At 40.5% G+C, this 25,712-nt stretch overlaps 1 protein-coding gene and 1 non-coding gene across 51 annotated transcripts in view; one reads left to right on the top strand and one right to left on the bottom strand.

The window, feature by feature from the left end:
- Positions 1 to 25,712, bottom strand: part of NRCAM (neuronal cell adhesion molecule) — a 304,888-nt gene that overhangs the window by 99,556 nt on the left and 179,620 nt on the right. The gene's annotated exons all lie outside the window — the stretch shown is intronic.
- On the top strand, positions 23,537 to 23,598 carry LOC116274748. Its single transcript, XR_004183526.1, has one exon. It is a non-coding gene; the product is annotated as a U7 small nuclear RNA (small nuclear RNA).

Here is a 25,712-nt window from a genome sequence, read left to right as displayed (position 1 = left end):
TTATCCTCTTGTAATGTTCCCTCTGGGAAGTACGAGCCATACTACTGATGATAAGAAGCTAGTGGAAAGAGACGCTGGGAGATGAGAGACCATCCTGAACTCTGGCCCCAGCTGAGCTCCCAGCTAAAAACAGCTGAGCCAGTGACTTTTTAAACTACATGCAACAGAAGAACCATCCTGCCAACCCTGTGGATTATGAGAAATAATAAACTGTTGTTGCTTTAAGTCACAAAATTTAGGAATGGTTTATTATAGCCATAGATATCTGCAATAATGAATTAAGATAAACTGAGATTGGCTGTTTCTTGCAACCAGAAACATACTAACAGGCACATTTAGGAGGACTGATGATCCAAATGTGCAGGTCTCACGGCTGAACCTTAATTAGTAAATAGTGTGGTGATGTAGACTTCTCTTCAAAACGAATCTATCCTTTTTGTTTTTTCTAGATACTTCTCCATATATATGTTGGTGCAGCCAAAGGGCACATACTTAACTTACATTTCTCACACAAACTTATGGTCAGAATAAATAGAAGGTGGTTAACACTGACCATTATTTTAGCGTAATTGTAAATTATGTCTAATTTATTGTCTTAGGCATTAATTTATTTCTAATGTAAAATAGCAAAGATTAAGGTAGAGAACAGGATGAGAGAGTCCAATATTGTTAGTCTACCCCTCCTACTTTCCCATCTCCATGGATCATACTAGAACTCTGACTGAGCTCAGCCTCAGCTTCTATTCTTCTCACTGTCCCACAAGACAGGCAATCTGGGGAAAGCAGGGAGGAGAGAGGGGCAGGTCAAACCACAGGGACAGGCCTCTTCCTTCCTCATAAGGTCCACTTCTCAGCTGATTCCCTTCAGATTAGAAAATAGAAACAAAGTTCCATTTAAAAACAAAAATGGAAAGTAGGAAACTGCTCTAAAAGTGAGGTCTGAGAAATGAAAATTTAATTCTGAATATGGGTCTTCAGAGCAACATATTCAGAAACATTTGTAGAGTTACTGAAACAAGCTCTAGCTGTATTTATATTCCTGTAAACTGAGATTTCTACAAATACCACTGAGAAGACGTAAGGATTGGAAACAGTTTATTAAAAACTTCAGCAAAAAAAGGCATAATTATAAATTATGTCTAATTTATTGTCTTAGGCATTATATTAATTTATTTCTAATGTAGAGTAGCAAAGATTAAGGTAGAGAACAGGATGAGAGAGTCCAATATTGTTAGTCTACGCCTCCTACTTTCAGGATATTAATATTCTTTTTTTTTTTTTTTTTTTGAGACAGAGTCTTGCTCTGCTTGATGAGGTGCAGTGGCGGATCTCAGCTCATAAGCTCCGCCTCCCGAGGTTTTAGACCATTCTCCTGCCTCAGCCTCCCGGTAGCTGGGACTACAGAAGCCCGCCACCTCGCCCGGCTAGTTTTTTGTATTTCTTAATAGAGCCGGGGTTTCACCATGTTATGGGATGGTCTCGATCTCCTGACCTCGTGATCGCCCGTCTCGGCCTCCCAAAGTGCTGGGATTACAGGCTTGAGCCACCGCGCCCGGCCCAGGATATTAATATTCTAAACATGCTATACCTTATACACTTGTCAAGAAAAAAACACATGGCAAAATGGCAGCCATTTAATAGTAAAAAATAGCATTTTGAAATGCCAGGCAGGCTAGTCACTTTTGAAAAATATTGTGTCACATTTCAAAGATAAACCCTACTATGCTTGCTGAATGGTATGAACCAGTCAGGGTAGGGACGCAGTGCACAGGTCAAAATCTCAATGTGTACTCCTTTCCTAATGAGTGTGAAGGGTACTAATGCAGTGAGAAGAGAGAGCAGGAGAGAGAATTAACCTCATGGTAGAAGTCCATGGGGTACTATTCACATTCTACTCCAGTAAGAAATTAACCTAGAAGTCTCAGTGCTTAACATAATACAGTTGATACTTCTCCTGTTCTGTTGTCCAGTGTGGGTGTGCAGGCACCTCTGCTCAAGGCTGACAGAGGTGCCACCATTTTGTGATGCTGCCATCTTAACAAATGTCTTCCAAAGTCCATGCTCTCTTGCTCTTACCTTCCTCCAACTAGAAGTGATACATACATCTTTTGCTCACAATCCATTGACCAGATGTAGTCAATGACTCCAATCACCCGAGAGTCTGGGAAATGCTGGGGTGTGGGTGGAATATTTAGTGAGCACTAGTATTTCTGCCACGGGGAGCATGGGCTATTCACAATCAATCCGAAGTGCTTTTTCTGGAAAGAGTTTCAGAGTGACATCCTAGAGGATGGCCATCTTATTGTTTCATTTCGGCGATTACTCAGGGAGCAGGATGATGATGATGATGATGGGCTGTGTGGGTGCTAGCTGGTTGAAGCTACCTCCTCTGTCTTCCTCCCAGATGCATCTATGAATCATTCTTTTCTATAACTTGTGCTTCCCCCAAACAAGGGCCTGAGCATGTGGGTTGGGGAGGCAAAAGGCCCAGATTTGCCAAACTCAAAGGGCATCACTCCCAACATGTCACAGATTCCTATAATCTTCCCAGCCACATTTCAAAATACATTCTGCCAAGGTGTCCAGGCTCTCTGTAATCATAACAGAACCAGGAAAATGAGAAATAGAGACGGACACGACATGAAGAATTGTATTTTCCACTTGCTATCAGTGCAGGGGAAGGTATATTTTCACAAACCAAATAGCTGAAAATTCTTCATTCCAGCCAGAGGCTGTTCCATATAAAGAACAAATTTCAGTCACTTACTGATATGCATGTTGTATTATAAAGAACTTGCCAGCAAAACAGCAGAGTAATGCATGAAATATTTAACTCCTGGTGCATTTAATTTTCTTTATACAGGCTATGTGAATATCTGCCTTTATAAAAAATAATCAACGAGTGGCCATTTGTTTGTAAGAAAATTTATCAGGTTTACCCCAAAGAGCATCCCTCTCCCAAGCATTTAGAATATAAATCAGTTTCTTGGAAGTTAAATATTAACTCCTCAGGAGACCATGTCCTCTGTGAAAGGTAAGTACACAAAAGCATGAATGTCAGAAACAACATTCTCTGTACTGTGAGATTTAATCAACCCAACAATTTAAGAGCTTTGGAATATTCTGCTGTCTCTGCTCAATTCTGCTGTCTGTGACTTCTCAGGAACCACTTTTTCTATAAAACCACACTCTCTTTTCACCACCACTTAAATGGACTCCATAGAAAGAATATATTCCATTGTGATGATTTGAAAGACATGTCAATTCAAAGAGCAGTTTAGGTAGAAATAGAGCGACCATACAATCCACAATTCCACTGCTCGGTATATACCCAAAAGAAGGGAAATCAGTATATTAAAGAGATATCTGTACTCCCAAGTTTGTTGCAGCACTATTTATAACAGCCAAAATTTGAAAGCCATCTACGTGTCCAGCAACCCATAAATGGATAAAGAAAATGTAGTACTTATATATAATGGAGTACTATTTAGCCATAAAAGAGAATGAGGACAGGCTCAATGGCTCATGCCTCTAATCCCAGCACTTTGGGAGGCCGAGGCAGGTGGATTGCTTGAGCTTCGGAGTTCAAAACCAGCCTGGAAAACAAGGCAAAACTCCATCTCCACAAAAACAAAACAAAACAAAAAATAAGCTGGGCATGGTGGCAAGTGCCTATAATCCCAGCTACTCAGGAGGCTAAGGTAGGAAGACGGCTTGAGCCTGGGAGGCAAAGGTTGCAGTGAGCCAAGATCGTGCCATGGTACTTCAGTCTGGGCAACAGAGCCAGATCTTGTTTCAAAAAAGAAAAAAAAGAGAGAGATCCTGTTATTTATAACAACAAAATAAGCCAGGCACGGAAACACAAACGTCACATGTTCTCACTTATTTGTGGGATCTAAAATTCAAAACAACTGAACTCATGGAGGTAGAGAGCAGAAGAATGGTCACCCGAGACTGTGAAGGGTAGTGGGAGGGTGGTTGGGGTGGAAGTGGGGATGGTTATTAGGTACAAAAAAAATTAGAAAGAATGAATAAGACCTAGTATTTGATAGCACAACAGGTTGATTACAGTCAATAATTTAATTGTACATCTTAAAATAACTAAAAGAGTATAATTGGATTGTCTGTAACACAAAGGATAAATGCTTGAGGGGATGGATAACCCATTTTACATGATGTGATTATTATGCATTGCATGCCTCTATCAAAACAACTCATATACCCCATAAATATATACACCTACTGTGTAGCCACAAAAATTAAAATTAAAAAAAATTTTGAAGTTTTTTAAAAAAGAAAAAGAAAAAATAAAACCAAAGAGTGGTTTGAAATGTCCTCAGGTAGAAGTATTTTTGGCCAAAGTATCTAGCCTCCTAGAAGAGTCAGGACAGAATAGCCTCTGGTTTTTATCAAAGTGGCTTGATAAGAATGGTAAACCTAGAACGACTGCCTCTCTGTGTCTTTTCAGTTTAATTTTCATGGACAATTTTGTGTGAGTAAATGGAGCATTTATTTTCTAAAGATAAATATTTATACCCTCTGGAAAGAAATATGGGGAGTAAGAAAAGAGTGAGATAAGGAGGACAAAGAAAAAGCAAGGAAAGAAGAAATGTCATGGAAGTAATACATTTCCAAGTTACGTTGTGCTTATTCTTACCATTTTTATTCCGAAATTGTGGTAGTCCACAAATAAACTGGGCTAAAAATACTTACAAAAAATAATTTCTTTAAATATATTAAAGGAATCACAAAGATTTCAAGAAAAGTTTTACTAGAAGATTCCCTGTAAGGGATTATGCTTTGAAGGTCTCTAAGGTCTGCCTTCCTAGACTTAACACTGAATTATGAGAGCCAAATCTGCTCTAATAGAAATGGAGTCAAATAAACCAGCCACCAATAATGTGGTCACTGAGATGCCAGCACAGAGGGAAAACCAAGACCAGAAATGGGAAGACAGCTAAAAATTAGATCCTTTGGGGCTGCTGGTTGTTGGGTCTAGGCACAAGCAGGAATGGGGAAGTGAGGACCAGCCACAATGTGCTGTCTCAACCAAGGGAAGAATGAGGTGAGCAGGCCATGCAAGTTTGCCCAGTCCCCTCTCAGAGAGGAGTGGGCTCAGGACTCTCAGCTGAAGTTGCGCAGTGGGTTCTGGGTGGCATCACTTGCTGCACCTGTGTCCAGTGGGGCCAAGTTGGATAATACGAGAGGAGGCAACATTCTGGGGAGAAGGTGATTCAAAAGTCTGGCAGAAGTGAGCTATGATCACATCACTACACTCCAGCCTGGGTGACAGGGCAAGACTGTTTAAAAACAAAATTAAAAACAAACCAGAAAACAGAAAACAAAAGCCTGCAGAGCATCCAACAGAGTTTACAAATGAAAGGATTGGGTAAAGAAGGAAATTCAGGGAGGTGGCAGCAGAAAGACTACCAGGGAGACCACTAAGAATAAGATTTGAGACTAAGGGATGTGGGAGACAGAACCTACAGATATCGTTAGAGCTGGAAAGAATAACTGCATATAATTTTTTTGAGGTATCGGGTGTGGGTGTTGCTCAGGAATGGGCAGAAGAAAAGGTCCTACTCCTGCGTGGTCAGCTGGCTGAGGATTAAGCGGCAAAGTTGGGTGGCTTCTTGCCTGTCAAAGTTGAACGCACCTCACTGAGCAGCTTCTTAAAAAGGTCCAGTTAGTCTGTCTGAGGAAGGCTTTCCAAATTTAGGTTTCTATCTCCTTTGAGAATTTTAAATAAGACTATTGTAGGCCCTTGCTAGAGTATAAAACACTAATTGTTGCTCTCCAACTCCTCTCACAAGCCTTGCAGAGAAAACAGTTTTTATTTTTTTGAAGATCTAAACGTATTCTATTCTATTCACATGTATTCTCAAACCTAAAATATAAGTTAAAAAAATTCTCAAACCTAAAATATAAGCTTCCAGAAATAGCTGTAGAGGGCCTGTTAATACTCAGCAGGAGCTTGGTTTTAACTTCTGTTTTTTATCAAAGTTGGTTATAAGAATAAGAGGTAGATAAATCTCAGTGTCTTCTCTGTCCATTTAACTAAGTCAAGACACCTAGTTCTTCTGTACAGATTCTGTAAATTGGACTAAGCCATCAGACAAGCTATCAAGCAAGATGCAGGAAAAACAGTCATGTCTGAAAGATGTACTTTGGTTTGAACTGAGAGCAAGGGTTTGGATGGAGATGAGCTGTTCTTTATACATTTCTGCGAAAATGTTGCTCAAGATGGGGAAGCTACATTGGATGCTGAGCATTTTAAGTGGAAGGCAAGCCTACAAAATTGAGAAGAAAGTGCAGGCTGCTGTGCAGAGGCAGGAATGTCTGAGCAGACTTTCAGACCAGGACATTTCTTTTTTTTTTTTTTTTTTTGGGAGGCGGAGCCTGGCTCTCTCACCCAGGCTGGAGTGCAGTGGCCGGATCTCAGCTCACTGCAAGCTCTGCCTCTCGGGTTTACGCCATTCTCCTGCCTCAGCCTCCCGAGTAGCTGGGACTACAGGCGCCCGCCACCTCGCCCGGCTAGTTTTTTTGTACTTTTTTTTTAGTAGAGACGGGGTTTCACCGTGTTCGCCAGGATGGTCTCGATCTCCTGACCTCGTGATCCGCCCGTCTCGGCCTCCCAAAGTGCTGGGATTACAGGCTTGAGCCACCGCGCCCGGCCCAGACCAGGACATTTCTAAAATGACAGAACTTAAAGGGAAGAGTTGTCATTTTTACTTAGAAGCTTTCAAGCTGCAGCATTATCTCAGCGTCTAAGAGCACTTAGAGTTCTTTGTAGGACTGGCTTCAAACATTTTATTAACAGCATTTATTGGCTACCCGTTAAGTTTTAGATGCTAGGGGGGATTCTAATATGAATTCAACATAATTCACACCCCTGAAGTGCTCTAAGCTGGGCTTGGGAGCAGGCAGTGAGCTGCATGAGAATATAATTAAATGTAAAACAATGTGGTAAGTGCTCCACCAGGAGCTGGATCTAGGTCCTATGGGAGCAGAAAGTAAGATGCATCCAATTGTGCTCAAGACGGAAGAGGAAAGACTCTGGGAGGTGAAACACGAACACTACCTTGCCTTGGAAGAGTAACAGTAATACTCCAGGGAGAGAAGAGGGAAGCCGTGAGTAAAGTCCAAGGGTATAGTGTGTTTCTGACAAGTGCCCAGAAGGGGATGAAGGATACTAAGTGAGGGTGGTGAGGCAGAAACGTAAAGTTGGTGGCCGTTGTAAGGAGACATAAATGCTGTTATTGAGTTTTGTTTTTATCCTAATATCAGATGCGTTTCAAAGTGCTAAGCTGGGTAAGTGAGTAAAAGAACTTTACTTTCAAAAGGACTATCAAGGGTGCCATCTTCTCATGCAGAGTGAAAAGTGCAGGGAATTTTAGAGGATTCAATTAAATCTTACTCAATCACCTGAAAATCAATTATGTACAGATCGATGGATGCCTGAGGCTGGGAGTGGTCAGAGAGGAGACTGATGGCAAATAGGCAGGGGGGAATTTTTCTGAGTACTGTGCTCAGTAGCAGGGATGACAGAAGGCTGTTGGGGCCAAGTTGCAATTATTTACAATCACAACAATATACTCAGCCTCCTGCTCCTATCACTACCCTAACCATGAAACCACAAAGCTACCAGAGACTGCCAAATCCCTGGCTGTGGCATCCAGGCGATTGTTAGTCATTGTTCTAAAGAATAAAAGTTAATAGTTTTTCCATCCTTGGCATAAAACACAAGAGAATATCTCATGACCTTGGTTAGGTAAATTTTTTAGCTATGACACCAAAAGAAAAAAACTGATAAACTTAACATCATCAAAATTAAAAACATTTGCTCTTCAAAAGAAACCAATAAGAAAATGCAAAGACAAACCGCAGACTATTTACAAATCATATATCTAATAAAGGACTTGTATCTACATCATGTAGAAAAACTCTTACAACTCAAAACTAAGAGGACAAAACAACTCACTAAAAAGATGGGTAAAACTTTCATTAGAGATTTCTCCAAAGAAGATATACAAATATCTAACAAGCACATGAAAAGATGCTCAATATCATGTATCATTAAGGAAATGCAAATTAAAACTATAATGCGATACTACCACACACCCACTTGAATGGCTATATTCAAATAGACTGATGATGTCCAGTGTTGGTGAGGCTGTGGAGAAACTGGAATCCTCACATATTGCTGTGGAAAAAACAATTTGGCTATTTTTTGTTTTTTGAGACAGGGGCTAGCTCTGTTGCCCAGGCTGGAGTGCGATAGCATGATCTCGGCTAAGTGCAATCTCTGCCTCCTGGGCTCAAACCATCCTCCCACCTCAGCCTCCCAAGTAGCTGGGGCCACAGGCATATATTCTACCATACCCACCTAGTTTTTTTATTACTTGTAGAGACCAGGTTTCACTATATTACCCAGACTGGCCTCGAATTCCTGAGCTTAAGAAATCCACCCATCTGGACCTCCCAAGTGCTTGGATTAAAGGCATGAGCCACCATGCCCAACCTGGCAATTTCTTAAAAGTTAAACCCTCACTTACCATACAATCCAGCAATTCTACTCTTTTACCTAAGAGTAATAAAAACATATAACAACACAAAGACTTGTATGCAAATGTACATAGCAGCATTATTTATAATAATGAAAAATTGAAAACAGACCCAATGCCCATCAACTAGTGAAAGAATAAGCAAAATGTGGTATATTCATATAATGGAAAAGTATTCAGCAATAACAAAGAATGAACTGCTGATATATGCAACAACATGTGCCATGGATGAAATCTCAAAACTATGCTGAATAAAAGGAGCCAAACACAAAAGACCATCTATGATCCTACTTAAACAAAATCTTTAGAAATGCAATACTAGCCATTACTGGCTATTTAGAAATAGCCAGCATGGTGGTTCACACCTGTAATCACAGCACCTTGGGAGGCCAAGGCGGGCGGATCACTTGAGATCAGGACTTTGAGACCAGCCTGGCTAACATGGCAAAACCCAGTCTCTACTAAAAATATAGCCAGGTGTGGTAGTGCACGCCTGTAATCCCAGTTGCTCTGGTGGGCAAGGCACAAGAATCACTTGAACCCGGGAGGTAGAGGTTGCAGTGAGCTGAGATCACACCACTGAACTCCAGCCTGGGCGACAAAGCAAGACTCTGTCAAAAGAAAAAAAAGAAAAAGAAAAAAAGGAAGAAAGGAAGGAAAAGAAAGAAAGAGAGAGAGAGAGAGAGAAAGAAAGAAAGAAAGAAAGAAAGAAAGAAAGAAAGAAAGAAAGAAAGAAAGAAAGAAAGAAAGAAAGAAAGAAAGAAAGAGAGAGAGAGAAAGGAAGGGAGAGAGGGAGGGAGGGAGGGAGGAAGGAAGGAAGGGAAAGAAAGGAAGGAAGGAAGGAAGGAAAGAAAGAGGGAGGGAGGGAGGGAAGGAGGGAGAAAGGAAGGAAGGAAGGAAGGGGAAAGAAGGAAGGAAGGAAAAAAAGAAAAGAAAAGAGAAAAGAAAGAAAGAAAAGAAAGAAAGAGGCTTAAGAAATCCACCCATCTGGACCTCCCTAGTGCTTGGATTAAAGGCATGAGCCACCATGATAAGCCACTAATCAGAGAACAGATTAGTGGCTGCTGGGGCCTGGGGTAGGAAAGGAGACTGACTATAAACAGGCAGGAGGGAACTTTGTCAGTCGACGGCTGTGTTCTGCAGCTAGATTGGGGTGAAGTTTGCTGTTAAAAATCCACTAAAACCACCAAACTACACTTAAGATGGGTAGATTTTGTGGTATATAAATTATACTTCAACAAAACTATAAGTTACCTGGAACATCCTGTGCTTTCCAAATCAAGACACCTTTCAGAGGATACACTCATAGCCTTTGTCCCCGATAAGTGCTTTCAAATATAATACTCTAGTCCCAGTATAAATTCAATATACCTGTTTCTAAACACAGAATATAAAGCGATACTGACAGAAATGGCAGACATATTAGCATATGAATCTAAATGTATTATTGAAAGAGTGGTTTTAAGAGAAGTGTAGACAGTAGCCTATTCTAATGAAAATAAATAATGTCAATGAAAATAAGCTACATTTGTCATTTTCATGAAAAAATTATTTCTATCATCATCTGCAAATCAATTTCCTTAATAAGAGTTCGTGACAATTTTCAGGATTTCTTGAAATGATTTTTATGATATATTAAGACTCACTTCTACATAACCTTGATTTCAAATCAAAATTGCTTTTAACTTCACATTCACTTCCAGCTCATCGAAGGTATGTGAGCTACTAAACCTAAGTTACGCAGAGAGGATCAGTTTCATCAAGCGTCTCAGATGAGAGCGTTCACACCCTTCTCTTCTTCACGTGCCACACTGCCTCCTCGTCTCCACTTCGCCTGGCGTGCTGAGGATTATGAACACTTTTCAAAGTCAATGCTACCGATTTCTATCTTCCTAAGCAAAAATAAGCCACCAAAAGTAGAGATTTATAAAAGAAAACAAGCTCAGACTCAGTTTCTGAGAAGTCCACTTCCTCACACAGAGAAGGAGTCTGGGTCTCTGCCTGTTGAAGGAGGTGGTTGTCTGTGTGCTGTGATGGGAATTCTGCCAGTTTCCTTCAGCAATTAACACCCTCAGCTTCAGGGCTGAAACATGCTCCAGGTTGTCCTTTGGCTGAAAGCCCGCTAAAATGGCAATAATTCCCTCTGATCACAACAGCCTTGTGTGTGGTGCTTTCTCTTAATTATTCCTCCTGCCCCTGGTCCTTCAGCTTCACATTATTCCCACTCTCCAAAAATTCTATTCTTCACTTCCTTCTCTTTCCAGCTTAGGTCCCATGGGGCACCCTTCATTTTTCTGACCAGCCCTCTCAACTCCTTTTCCCCCTTGTTTTTACACCATACAGTCTTGTCTAGGGAAAAACCCTAATTCTGAACAGTTTTGCCTATAAGGACATGAAGCCCAAATTTCCCATGTGACAGACCCACGTGGGGGAAAGTGAAAAAAGTAAAAAGAGGATAGGCTGTTGAGTCAGAGCCTAGTTTAAATCCTGGTGCTGTCACCTACAAGCTGTGTTGCACTGGTTATGTTCAACAAGCTCTGTGTGCCTTAGTTTCCTCACCTGTAAAATGGGGCTAATTTACCTACCTCCAGGGCTGTTGAGATAAGTATGGAATGAGCATAGTGATGTGGCAGGAGCTTAGTGAACCCTTAGTAAATGGTGACTGTTAAAATCACAAGGCCTATCATGACACAGTCTCTGTGTACATTTCTAGCCTTCTCTATTGTTGTTCACAAGCCTAACAAACAAGCACTCCGATGTCCATGTTCACTGTTGTTCTCTCAACCCAGTCTGCTTTCTCCACTTTCTACTTGGTTCCTATCCTCCTTGTGGCCTGGATAACACCTACTTATTCCTGGAGACTCCACTAAAATGTCAACCATTAGAACTGCACTGTCAAAAACAGCAGCCACTAGTCAAATGTGGCTACTTACATTCAAATTAAGATTAATGAATATTAAAAATCCAGTTCCTCAGTCACACTGTCCACAATTCGAGTGCCCAAGAGCCACATGGGGCTGGCTAGTGGCTACTGTGTTGGGACAACACAGAATGGAACATTTCTATCGTCACAGAACGTTCTATTGGATAGAGTTTCTCTAGAGGAAAATGTCTTTGTTAACCCTCTCCTAAAGAACTCATGTGTACTTTTATAAGCGTACTCATCACTTCCTATAATGAGTGTTAATTCTTTCACTCGATAAATTGTGAGCTTTTTGAAGTACCACTTAAATTCATATGAATTTGCTAAACGAACTGTTGAATAATTAGTTAACAAGCCTTTTTAAAAATCAAAGTCAAGTAACAACAGATGCTGGCGAGGCTGTAGAGAAATAGGAACACTCTGACACTATTGATGGGAATGTAAATTAGTTCAACCATTGTGCAAGATAGTGTGATGGTTCCTCAAAGACCTAAAACCAGAAATCCCAGCAATCCCATTATTGGGTATATACCTGAAGAAATAGAAATCATTCTATTATAAAGATGCATGAATGTGTATGTTCGTTGCAGCTCTATTCACAATAGGAAGGAGATGGAATCAACCTAAATGTCCATCAGTGATAGACTGGATAAAGAAAATGTGGTACATATACACCATGGATACACCATGGAATACTATGCAGCCATAAAAAGGAATGAGTTCATGTCCTTTGCAGGGACATGGATGGAGCTGGAAGCCATTATCCTCAGTAAACTAATGCAGGAACAGAAAACCAAACACCACATGTAAGTGGGAGCTGAACAATGAGAACACATGGACAAAAGGAGGTAAACAATACACACTGGGGCCTGTCAGGGGTGGAGGGAGGAAGAGCATCAAAATGAATAGCTAATGCATATAGGGCTTAATACCTAGGTGATGGGTTGATAGGTGCAGCAAACCACCATGACACACATTTACCTAAGTAAAAAACCTGCACATCCTGCACATGTACTGCAGAACTTAAAATAACATTTGAATTTTTAAAAAAACTTTTTGAAAAGTTTTCAAGTTTTCTTAATTGTCTGGTGGCTCAGACCCATGAGGAAAGAGTGCCTGATATCTGTGCTCTCAGAACCTGGTCCTGAGTGGTTTTGTCTAGTTTTGCTTCCTATTCCGTTTCTCAAACCATTCTAATCCTTAACCCATTCAGGCAAGCCACACCCTCCACCACGTGACCAGGATTTCTTGACATCCAAGAAAGGGCATTAAACAATATGGCTTCTGAGAAAACATCTAATATCAGACAAGTCATTGAATATAAAAGTTCATCTCTGTACTCACAGTGCCAGAGTCAGTGCCTGGCCCACAGTAAATACCTAATGAATACTTATCAAAAAAAATGAATGGGGTGTTATTTTATCAGGGACTATGATCTTAAGGAGGAATGAGGTACAAGGGGAGAGATGCTGGAAAGGAGGGAGAGCCGATATGGAGGAGTACTGAGTTGGTGAGTGTGACTTATTGTTCAATCCAAAGACCACACTCCCAAGAAGGTGGATAAATGGCAGCTCGGAACCAGCCCTGCGATGGAGTGGGGAAGCGAGAAGAACTTACTCCCAGGATGTGCTTGGTCTAGGATTCACCCCCTTGCACCTCTGGGTGTGCATTCCAGAGCGTGGGCATTAGTGGAGTCTGCAGTGATGTCAACATGGGAGCACTGGGTGGGAGATGAGAGGGGTACTGGTGTGAAATTGGCTGGGGCCCACACAGAGCTGGAACAAGAGATGGGGAGGCCGAGGCTCTGGAGCGGTGCATAGACAGGTGTTGGGCACAATGTATATAAATTAACCTTTTAAATTATCTACCATCATGGGCAGGACTTGAGAACAGAGGATAGGCTATTTGGGGAAGGTTTATGATGTGGGGTGTTCTCATATTCAATTCCTGGCAAGGTTCTAGGTACACTGGAAGTATGAATAAAAATCAACTGGTTGATTGCATAGAGGCATCTGAGCAGTCCAGTATGGTACTAGGTACTAGGTTCCTAAAGGGGGGCAGTGATGGAGGCGAAGTGAATGTGGGGACATAAGGAGAACTGGTGGACAGAAAGGGGCTGAAAACAAACTTAATCCACTTTATAATTTTGTCTGGGTCCAAGCTGACTTGGAAATATTCCCTATGTCCTCTCCTTTGTTCTGAAAGCACCCAGCACCCCTTCCAAAGTTTCTTCTTTAATAAGATTTCCCAATCGTTATAAAACCCACTTAAAACACAGGTAAAGGTTGTGCTCCTAAGGATCAATAAACTCGACTTTCCACTAGATTTTCCTAAAGCCAAAGCACTGCTCTCTCTGTTTTCAGCATATATCACCACCACCTAAGTTAGGTCTGTTGTCCTGTAACTAGACAGTATAACTCTATTTTGCTCCACACATTGTCTACAGCTGACAGGTATCATTTGGAGAATAAAATTAGCAAATGTTATTGCTGTGTCTATTTATATTTTATTAATCAACAGATTTTTAGCAAATTTTGGTTTTATCTCCATGAATCATAGACTTGAAAGGCCAAAGACACTCCAAGGAATTCTTTATTTTAGCATCTTCTTTCCAGGCAAAAAGACAGGGCATATCCATTAGAGTTGTTGTATTGGACCCCTTGTGTGTACCACTTCAAAATCCTCTCAGTTGCTTCTCTTATTTCAGCCACAGCTGTAGAGACCTGTTTTCCTGGAGACTTTGAGCAGCTTGGCACAGGTGGCCTCAGTGGCCTCACCTTGACCCTCATGGGGATCTCTTGCTTCCTGCCTTAGGCATCTCTAATCTTTGGTTAATATTTCTAGAAATCCACTCTGCACTCAAGCATAACCCAGCAGTGCAGGGGAGTTAGTGTTGTGAGGGCCACTCTAGACAAATGAAGATCTGGAGTCAGTGGATAAAAGCACTCCATTTCATCCCCTGGCAGACAGTTCTGAAACACTTCATAAACCCTTTCACCAGTCCACTGGGATCAAACAGCCAATGCAATGACACAGGGTTGTGTTGGCTCCTCCCCTGTCTGTCTTCCACTCCCCCTTTCTGCATTTCTGCTCCTGAGGATCACATTTCCAAACAAGCTACTTATGCACAAGCCCCCAAATGCTGAGCCAGAGACTAAGGCTTGTGTATAAGTAGTCTCTGGCTCAGCTTTTGGGGAACCCTAGACTAACACAAGCGGTTGGCAGCATTAGATTGGGTTTGCAAAATCTCATACCCTGGATTCATGCTCCAAGAGTGCATCACCCATGATTGACCCCTTGATGCTCCCACCACCTCCCCTACAGAAGGGCTCCTCAGCTACAGTGATATGGGGTGGGGTGTGTGTGTGTGTGTGTGTGTGTGTGCGTGTGTGTGTTTGATGTGTCTATTTTTTCCAAGGCTGAAATAGGTAACAGGAAAAAAAGAGACATTCCCTGAGAACTTTTGTGCCTACCCTTGTTTTGGTTCTCTCACTTGTCTCCTTTATAGAGGGAGGACACAGATTTAGAGAGGTCAGATAACTCATCCAAGACCACCCAGCAAGAATTTAAACTAGAATTTGAACCCAGTCCTGTGGATTCAAAGTCCATAATCTTTCTACAGCATGGGAACAACAGACAAGTCATTATTACTATAAGTCTTGAGCATCCTTTTTCTTCCACACGTATTTCCTGAAGATCTATAGGACACACTTTATATAAGGCATGACTTGTAGATGTGCAGTTTCACTCTTTTCTGGGGTCATTTCTTCTCAGGTCTCTGCATTTGGTCCTCCTCCATCTCCTTTAGAAAACAAGGTGCTGAGCTGCTTTTCCTGGCTCATTTCAACTCTCAGTTTAAAAAGTCTTCTGCTTTGTTGGCTAGATTTTCCCCTTTTCTTCCTCCACTGGCTCACGTACTTTCACCACGAAGCCCCTTGGCTTATCTTTTAATTCTCCTTTGCCTCATTAGAAGCATAACTACAGACTCTCTTGGTGCGAATTCCTTCATTCTAGGCAAAAGTGCAGAACCTACCACGTGGAGAAGCATTTCCCAGACATCTTCAATGTCTCTACAAGCTTGGCTACCAGCTTGACTTGGGGGAATGCATAGGAAGGAAGGTGAATATCATAAACCCATGGAGACGACCAACACAACCCTCAGCTACCAAGCTGCTTGGTTAGCGTGAGGGTCTCGTCTCTATGGCCCCCACAGGAACCAGGTGGATGCCCTGTGGCAGAAAACCCCCAATTTCATCTCAGGCTCTAGATTCCAGGAGGAATAACCAAATCATATTATCTGATCTGTCTGCTTTATTTCACTGTGTTCATGAAGCACCTTCACAGAAAATAATTTCATTACTTTCCTTGCCTATTGTTTTTTCTTTTTGTTCAGAAATGAGAACTGATGTTTTTTCCCTCCAAGTGTGGGATGAGAATAACACTAACTCCAAAGGTTAGAAAGAAAGAAATCCTCTGTGCATGAATGACACAAATAGTTGGGCCTCTTCGCTAACAGGTGCAAAGGGCCATAAGAGCCAATTACAGTGTATGGCCCTAACTCCGAGCTTCCGCATCAGGAGGTGCTGAAACAGCGCCTGCCTGCTTCCTGCCAGCGCCATCTGGCAGGTGCTGGTGTGGCTCAGTCACAGGCCAGGCTGTATAATTGCCTCAAATCATGGGGTGCTTCTCTGAAGCCCTTACCCCTACCACGAGCACAACTGTCACATAGAAACCACTTAGGAAGTCATTCATCTGACCCACTCCACCGAGCCTGGCTCACCGGCTTATGGGATGACTTAATCAGAAAGCTCATTTTCATGTTGGGTGGGTGCCACCAGCAAGGAACACATGTTAGACAGCTGAAAGTGACCTGGGCCAGGCCTCATACCAGTCCGGCAATCTGAAGAGTTCTTGAACTTCATTTACCCTATTATACACTCAAGTCTTCCTGCATTCAGTCTTTCCATATTGCATTGCCTGCTGTTTTTAAAACATACCATAATATTACTACTATGTTTAATACTATGTATATGAAAATATAATATGGCTTAGCATCTTTGTTTCTTTTTTATTTTTTGAGACGGAGTCTCACTCTGGCTGGAGCGCAGTGGTGCAGTCTTGGCTCACTGCAACCTCCGTCTCCCCAGTTCAAGCGATTCTCCTGCCTCAGCCGCGCAAGTAGCTGGTATTACAGGTGCTGCCACCACACCCAGCTAATTTTTGTATTTTTAGTAGAGATGGGGTTTCACCATGTTGGCCACACTGGTCTTGAATTCCTGACCTCAAATGATCTGCCCGCTTTGACCTCCCAAAGTGCTGGGACTACAGGCATTAGCCTCCGTGCCTGGCCTGCATCTTCTTACTTCCTGTGTAAAGCCCTCTTTTCATTTATCTAGGAAGACATATTTAATGCTGCATTATTTTATTTTTAATTATGCTCATATTCTTTATAAGCTGAGTTACATGTTTTCTTGGCTTAATCAAAAAAGATACTGCACAACTTGGACTATGGGGAAATCACAAGGACCTTAAGGTCACTGGGCCTCACCGACAACACAGGTTATTCTTCTACCTTTCCTTAAAATGAGCACTCTAAAAATGGTCCAACAAACTGGAATTTCAGAAACATCTTCATGCTCCATACCAATTGATACAATATTTATCTTAACTGGCATCAATCATTTATACAACATCTATCTTTATTAGTCTCCTAATGGCAACCTATTGCTTCCTGTGGGCCTCTTGGTAGTTAAGACTAAAAACAAAGACAATTTCTCTGTTCCTGTAATAAACACATAATAACTCTCTTTCCCTGGGCTGTCCTCTCCTAACCAGAAATCAGAGCCTGTATCCAGTCTTATTAATTGACCTGGTTGAGTTTCTAGGTTTCTAATTCTATGAGTTTTGGGGGAAAGAAAAAGTTACTCTCTTTTTAAGGTATAAGGAAAACACAACAATCTCAATACCTCCTCTTTCCTCCAACAGCAGATGAATAATAGAGGTCTCCAACTGGACAGAAAATGAATGTTGTCCTTACATTTGTGTAAGAGGAGCCGAGACATCTGGATGTGAAGCCCCATCAAGTGCTCCCGGGGGCAATGGCGGCACCTGTGGAACCTCCAGCAGCTCATAGAGCCCCACCTTCTGAAAGATGTTAAGAGCTGAGTGTGCAGCAGCCATGGCTCATACAGGGCTTCGGGAGACAGAACCACATTTAGAAAGTAAAGCTGTGTGACAATACCCAGGGCACATTCCCAGCTGTCCCTGCCTTTATTGTTTGTAGGGCCCTGGTGCTTTGCAGTTCTCCTGGATCCTGTATAAACCCTGGAGCTTTCAGATATAGGCTAATGGAATATCCTTGCCCCTGGGGGAAGGCTATACTGGTGTCCTCACCCTTGACTTCACGGTGATGGTGGCTCACCTTGTAGATGGATCCCAATGTCCCTGTGAGACATAGATGATTTCATAGCACTGCTTTGTTGGGGTCTATCCTGATCTGACCCAGTTTAACAGTGGGTAGAGTCCTCCATGCCTTTCTCCATCATCTCCTAGCAACCAGTTTCACACCTGACCTCTGTTTTATGCTTTCCAAATTACACATGAAAATTTGGCTTCCTTCTGGAAACTCCTAAAGTGCAAAACACTCATGTTTTTAACTGCTCCCTTCCTATTATAATAGTCACCATATATTAAGCACTTACTGTGTGCCAGGCTGTCTGTGCCAAGATATTTGCAAACATTAGCTTACTTTATCATTACAGGAGTTCTCTGAGATAGGTATTATTAACATGTAATGGCTTGTTAATACAAAGTTTCACAGATGCTTCCAGAATTCACAAAAAACTGTACACAGTGTCTTTAAGAATTAGCTGGCACATTTGTATCCTGATGAAAGCATTCTCTTTTAATCATGCCCTTCTTATTTGCCATACCTTTTACAATAAAATATACCATTGATGTTTAGCTAAATGAAAGCTGAAGAAGAAAACTGGTGAATGAAAAAGTCAGTGGTCATTAAAGTGCTAGAAATATTCAGCAATTTGAATAGCTCTGAACTGTGTAAAGCATTTTAAATATTCCTTCCCCCTACCTATGAAGTGATTTTCATTGTTTTTCATAAATTTTTCTTTTTCATAGTATTAATGTATTGTATGTATTTTCAAACATTTTCTCATATATAAAAAGTGCCATTCCACAGTGTTCTTTGTAAGCTTTCCCTCACCTCATTGTTTTGGATGAGGCTTTATGCTTCTCAAAGCAGTAAGGTAACAGATAACACAGAAGGCATGTGCTGGCACTCCTATTCAGGTTGGCAAGGCCTCAACTATTTTGAGTCAAATTTCTGTCTAGTCTAGCAGGACCATTCCCTAAAGTTGTATCTACACTAGGAAGGCAGATATGAAGAAATGCTGCTATCCTACCCATCAGAATAATGTAGGCTTTGGGGTCCTGGGCTGGTAAAGCCTGGGTATGATGGCTAAATTGAGCTGTTCTTACCCGGATGAGGCTTATGGTCATCTGCTCTGTCTCCAAAGGTAATGGGTCACTGCACATGAGGTTGACTACACTGCACACGCATGTGTGTTCTCTAAGTAAATTTAAATGATGTTTTTTTGGGGGGGAATCTGAGCTCAAAGAGATATAGTTCAAATCAGATCCAGTGTCTTTTCTGTCTATAGGTGCCCAAAATTGTCAGAAAGAGACAATCTCTTACCTTCTGAGAAATATCAATCATTCCCTATGACTCACACCAGCTTCTATATTTAGAACTGGGTCTCCTGCCATCTGATCCAGGCCACAGATGAATGGGTCTCTGGCCATCTGATCCATACGCCACACTTCAGGCTATGTTATCCCTAAGCCCACCACATCGAGGACAAAGGAAAAAGAAAGGGCCATCATCTTTATGTGTCTTTTAAAGGACATTCCTGTCAGTAAGCATAAAGAGTCTAAGATTTTGCCCCACTTACAAACTAACATGTTAGCCTATTACAGTTTTATAGAGCAGAGGACAGAAATCTACTAGGTCAAAGACAAAGACTTTATTCCATATAGCAATAGCAGTAGCCAGAGTATCAGTAATTTCTGGAACTGGTTCCTAAGACTCCAATTATTCCAACACGGTGTTATAAAGAGGGCCGCATGACACCCACACACACAGCAGACTGCATTACATGACAGAAAACTCTGAGCTTAGGGAACCAGAATCTTTTATAATAAGCAGTAAGCATCCCTTCATGCTCTAGAAGGAGACACTTTCTCTATCACTTAAGGCTACTTATTATACAAATGTTATTTTAAAAAGCAGCTCTGGAACAAAAGGCAACCAGTGCCTCTGCTTGCAAGATGTGTGATAGAACTATAGAGAATTTTCTCCCAAGAATCCTTTGATTTTGCTGTTGCCAGCTATAGCAAAAAGGCACGCTGTGGCTTTATAATACAACAATTGCTCCCTCAATAGGCAACCGCACACTTTCAGTCAGGGTTCTTGGGCGCTTGGCTTTGGGCCCTAAGAATCCCATGGTTTCCAAAGAGAATGTATATATGAATAATGATGTTTGATTACATGTGTCTGTATAAAGGTATTCCACTTTGAAAAGTAACATAGGAAAAAACAAAAACCCCCAAAAGGCCCACTTAAAATTTCACACATATTTTAAAGGTAAATGGTTTTATTCCTTATGCTTTATTTGAATTGGAACACTGCATTTAAATTTTAGCATGTTCAGGTTCTTTAGAAAGGAAAGATACGTTTACATATAATCCCAGACAGAATATAAGAAAGACTCATCAAAAGAGAATTCTAATTCCAGTCAAGTGACCCTCTTTCTACAAATTGTTAATTAAAAGCTCGAGGGTAAAATAGGACAAAAAACCCATTTATTCATTTTCAGAGACAGCTCAGTTCTTCCATGGTATAACATTATTTTCCCTAGGGCAGTTATTATATTCATACATAGGATCTACTTTAACAAAAATATTACCTGTTTAACTAGAAATCTATACAGATAATTAAATTCCTGCTATTTCACACGGCTGCCTCCAGTCTTATGGAATAAATGAGTACACATCAGGATTTTTAAACATTGAAGCTTATATTTAGCCATTTTCTCATTAATATCTCAAATAAGTAAAATTCATTTACACAGCATTTCTTCCCTTTTAAAGAGCAATGTTTCCTGTTTACTCTGCACTTTTAAAGTGTAAACACAACATTCTTGCCATAAGAGATAAAAATATGTTCTCTTCAAAAAAGTGCTTTTACATGAATAAAAAGGAAGTGTATTCGATTTTGTAGAATCACCACAAACAGAACTTAAAATCACACTAGAAATAGATGCTAACAGAAAGCTGTGAGTTTCCCTGCAGACAGGAAAAGAAGCAGTGGATGTTCCAAGACTGGGGATCCTGTCAATGGCTGGGTCTGCTCAGTCGTGTGCAGTGCTGTGAAAGGGCTACATCAGAAATTCCTTAGTAAAAGAGTAAGTGAGAGTCAGAATCTAAAGGGTATGCCTGCCTTGGCAGCACATAAGCGGACGCCTCAACTGTGCAGAGATGGTTGGCATAGCCTCTGTGCAAGAGAAACACAAGCCCACAAAGTATTCCATGCTTCTGAAAGTGCCTAAAAGATGTGGGTGATGGTGTCCACAATTCCCACCATCTCTTGGCTATTTCAGAGCGAAGAAATGAGGGAGGGTGGGGAAGAGGACATGCAATGAGCAAGTCTTTTGTTTTTAAAACATATCACCACATTTCTATAGGATTGTTCAAAAGTGTTAATGTAAATTTAGTAAAAATGTTGAGGAAAGAAATGCTGATGGCAGCCTGGTAAATTCAGTCATGTGAAATCCAGCTCCTATGAATGGTTCAATACCTGAAACTGTATAGAGGCATCTTCATTACTCTTCTTACACACACAGCACTTTGTGCCAGGCGCTGCTCTCCTGCTTTACAAATATTAACTTCTTTTAATCCTCATAACAACCTTATCAAGTACTATCATTATCCTCGCTTTACAGAAAAGGAAACTGAGGCACAATATATGCAGGTTGTCCACAGTCATACAACTGATAAGTAGCGGAACCAGGACTTGAGCCTGGGAAGTATGGCTTTGGATTGGGACTACAGGGAGCAAATGAGGCATTTACCTCAGATGCAAAGGCCAGGGAGGCACTCAAAACTCGAATCATGTCTTAGTGCTGTATTTGAAAGAAAAAAAAAAAGAAAGAAACCCAACAGTAATGCAAAATAGCCATTTGAACAAGATAACAAAAGTTTAAATAAAGACAGGATTGGCACTGCTGATTTTTCCCTTTTGTCTCCGGTTTCAATATGACTTGGCAAGGCACTGCTTTAGAGTATGTTTTATCTTCTAGGGCATAAAACCTCCTTTTTAAACATCTTCATAGCTCTTCTTCATAGCTCTGATTTCACTTTGTAATTGTACAAATACAGTGAGTTTGTTTGGCGACTGTCTCTTCTCCCTCTAGATATAAACTTTATGAGACCAGGGGTCGGTCTGTCTTGGGTCACCTTTCATCCAAGTCATGAAGAAGGAAGGGTCTTACTGGCAGGGAAAGGATAGGTGATGGGGAAGGGGTCCAGGTGTCCTAAGAAGGTAGGGACATGCCCCCTACAGGTTACACACTCGCATATGACACAATTCTATAAAGCTGGAGGAACACACTAAAAAGGTAATGAATACAAAGCTAGATAAAACTGTAATGAGTTATATGCTTGAATAATAAACTCCATTAATCAGTCAGGTAAATAATCAAATGCCTACATGCCCAAATCACAAAAGAAATGGGGTTCAAAGCAAGTTAGAATTTCTTCCAAAACTAAAAATATGATACAGATCCTATTTCATCCTGTAGCTATGGGACCCAGCTTTTATCACTTTTAGGAATAGCAAGGAGTAAATGAAATTTTCTAGCCACATAAAAGGTTTTGGAAGTGCTGGAAATCTTAGCAAAGCTTCCCTAGACAGTAACCATACTGTACTTACACACTTATCTAATCTTACAGTGTAAAGGAACATTGGTTCTTTCCTTTGTGTTCATTAGAGTTCAAAATGTTTCAGCAGATACAGCTTCCATTATCTTCACAACCTATCATGAGCTTGGAAAATAACAGCTTTCCCTATTTCATAAATCACTCTTATTCCTATTTTGTAAGGAGTCATTTGGTTGGTTACTTGAAGGACCATCAAATTGGAAAAGGCAACATGATAAAAGCAATAATATGAGACTCAAAAATAATTCAATAGGAAAGCCAATCATTGTTTCCAGTACATTCTGGATTCTGAGTTGGAACTGGGCTTTAGGGTTTGTCATAAGAAAACTACCTGGTGATGCCTTTGCATGGTCCTTCAGAGAGAGAAAAGACCAAGCATTCCCCTTCAAGGTTCCCTTCATGTGGAGGCTTAATAATAATTAATTCACTTAATAATTCACAGATAGGGAGAGGGTTTCACAGTGAAATCTGAAATTTAAAAGGGCTACTTATGCTGAATTTCTGCTACTCAGACTTTAAATAGCCAGGTTAACATAGTAACAGACTTTTTCTTTAAGATGAGCACCTCTGAGCACACAAATAACTATACTAATTCAAGATCAAGAAGTGGTCTACACTTACGTCCATAGCAACGGCATTATTCACAAGAGATGCAAGGTAGAAACAATCCAAGTATCCATCAAAGAATGAATGGATAAGCAAACTGTGGTATATGGTTTCCACATACAATGGAAAATTATTCAGCCTTAAAAAGGAAGAAAATTCTGACATTGAGGCCATTACGCCAAGTGAAATAAGCCAGTCAGAGAGGGACAAATATTGTATGATTCCATTTATATGAGTTACCTAGAATAGTCAAATACTGGAGACAGAAAGAATGGTGCTTGCCAGGGGCTGGGAGAAAGAATGGACAGTTCAGAGTCACTCTAAATGGGTCTAGAGTTTCAGCTGGAGAAGAGAAAAAGTTCTGTAGATAGGTGGTGGTGATGCTGGCACAAGGCAAATATACTTAATGCTACAGAACTATACATTTAAGTGTTCCAGCTCTTTCGGAATTTGTCTAGCAGGTTTTCTGCTTTTCATTAGAAAACCCCCCACACAAAGAAAAATTAAATAAAAATGAGAGCTCTACTTAAAAATGGTTAAAACGATAAATTTTATGTTACGTATATTTTACCACAATAAAGATCAAACAGCTGCCAGCAAGCAGCGGACTTTTAAAAATTACTGTTTCCAAATGTAACATAAGACATATACTTAAAGATTTACATCTCCATACTTTCAGTAACAGGCAAATATGCTAGAAAAGAGGCTCTTAAAAGGAAAAAATAGTCATCTTCTAGGACACGATGGATGATATTTGTTCAAAACACACTCCTACACTGTGCCCACACTTTCTCTTCCATTTAGGAAAGTATATTAGAACCTAACAAAGTGGCCAGGCACAGTGGCTCATGTCTGTAATCCCAGCACTTTGGGAGGCTGATGAGGGCAGATCACTTGAGATCAAGAGTTTGAGAACAGTCTGGCCAACGTGGTGAAATCCCATCTCTACTAAAAATACAAAATTAGCCAGGCGTGGTGGCACATACCTGTAATCCCAACTACTTGGGAGGCCGAGGCAGGAGAACTGCTTGAACCTGGGAGGCAGAGGTTGCAGTGAGCTAAGATTGTGCCATTGCACTCCAGCCTGGGCGACAACAGTGAGATTCCATGTCAAAAAAAAAAAAAAAAAAAAAAAAAAGAAGAACCTAACAAAGTGACAGTGAGATTACCACAGGGAAACTTGAAATTCTTACCCATTTACTTTTTGATTAAGTAATTTACAAACTCTGGTATTTTATTACTGTTAAAACTTCTTGGAAGACAACTCACACTGATCCTGGCATAACACATGCTGAAAACTGTTGGGCTGAGGTCACATGGAGCATAAACTAGCAAGCAAAATTTAGCATAAACATAAATCACTTCAGAGAGTTCAGCCACGCTAGCTGAACAAATGAAGTGATTGATTTTATCCCCTCAAGTAAGACTTATGAGCAAAAAGGGAAAAAGCTAAAAATGTCTTGGTACTAATTTTAACTGTATGTAATGGAAATCTCATTTCCTATTCTAAATCTATAATTCTGATCTTATCAATCATCTCAGAACAGAGTAACATATCTGGATCTAAAATTACTCAAGAAGGCATTTATCCCCTCCTGTGAGTATTATTTTCTTGAAGAGGGAATGTCACCACCGTTTTTAAAGTACCACACGGTCTTGTATAAAGTCCAGTAGGAATCAAAGTTGTATATTGAGTAGAATTTCTTTATTCATATTCCAATTTTTGTAAAAGATGAGACCTACATTATCCACCATTAATTTAAGTAAAAACGACAGCTACTATTGGGGCAGTAACTGCTCTTTGCTGAACACACACACTCCTAAAGTAGGGGTTAGTGCAGGCTCACCATCATTTTTCTAAAAGCTCTGAAAAATGCAAGTTTTGGCAACAAACCTGACCAGTTGACATTCTTTATTTATCCCACTAAGTGTAAATATTTGTATGTTTTACTGAAGAGTTACTAATATGTTTGATCATAGGGTACTGTTCTAGACCCCACTGGGGGTGTTACACAACATTTATATATATTTATACATATTTTTATATATTTATATACATAGCACCCCATTTTTAGAATTTTGATTTTAGGAAGGTAATATATATATGTTTTATATATCATTTTGATTATATATATATTTATATATAATGTTATCTTTCTAAAATCAAAATACTAAAAATAATCCTGAATTCTATGTTTTTCTTTTTTTTATTATTATTATACTTTAAGTTCTAGGGTACATGTGCACAATGTACAGGTTTGTTACATAGGTACATATGTGCCATTTTGGTTTGCTGCACCCATCAACTTGTCATATAAGTATTTCTCCTAATGCTATTCCTCTCCCAGTCCCCCACCTGCCAACAGGCCCTTCCTGTGTCCATGTGTTCTCATTGTTCAACTCCCACTTATGAGTGAGAACATGTGGTGTGTGGTTTTCTGTCCTTGTGATATTTTGCTGAGAATGATGGTTTCCAGCTTCATCCATGTCCCTGCAAAGGACATGAACTCATCCTTTTTTATGGTTGCATAGTATTCCATGGTATATATGTGTCACATTTTCTTTATCCAGTCTATTATTGATGGGCATTTAAGTTGGTTCCA

The sequence above is a fragment of the Papio anubis genome, chromosome 4 (assembly GCF_008728515.1).
Source record: "Papio anubis isolate 15944 chromosome 4, Panubis1.0, whole genome shotgun sequence".
In the NCBI taxonomy this organism is placed as follows: domain Eukaryota; kingdom Metazoa; phylum Chordata; class Mammalia; order Primates; family Cercopithecidae; genus Papio; species Papio anubis.
Note: the sequence above shows the minus strand (reverse complement) of the source record. Positions and strands in the feature narration are given on the sequence as shown.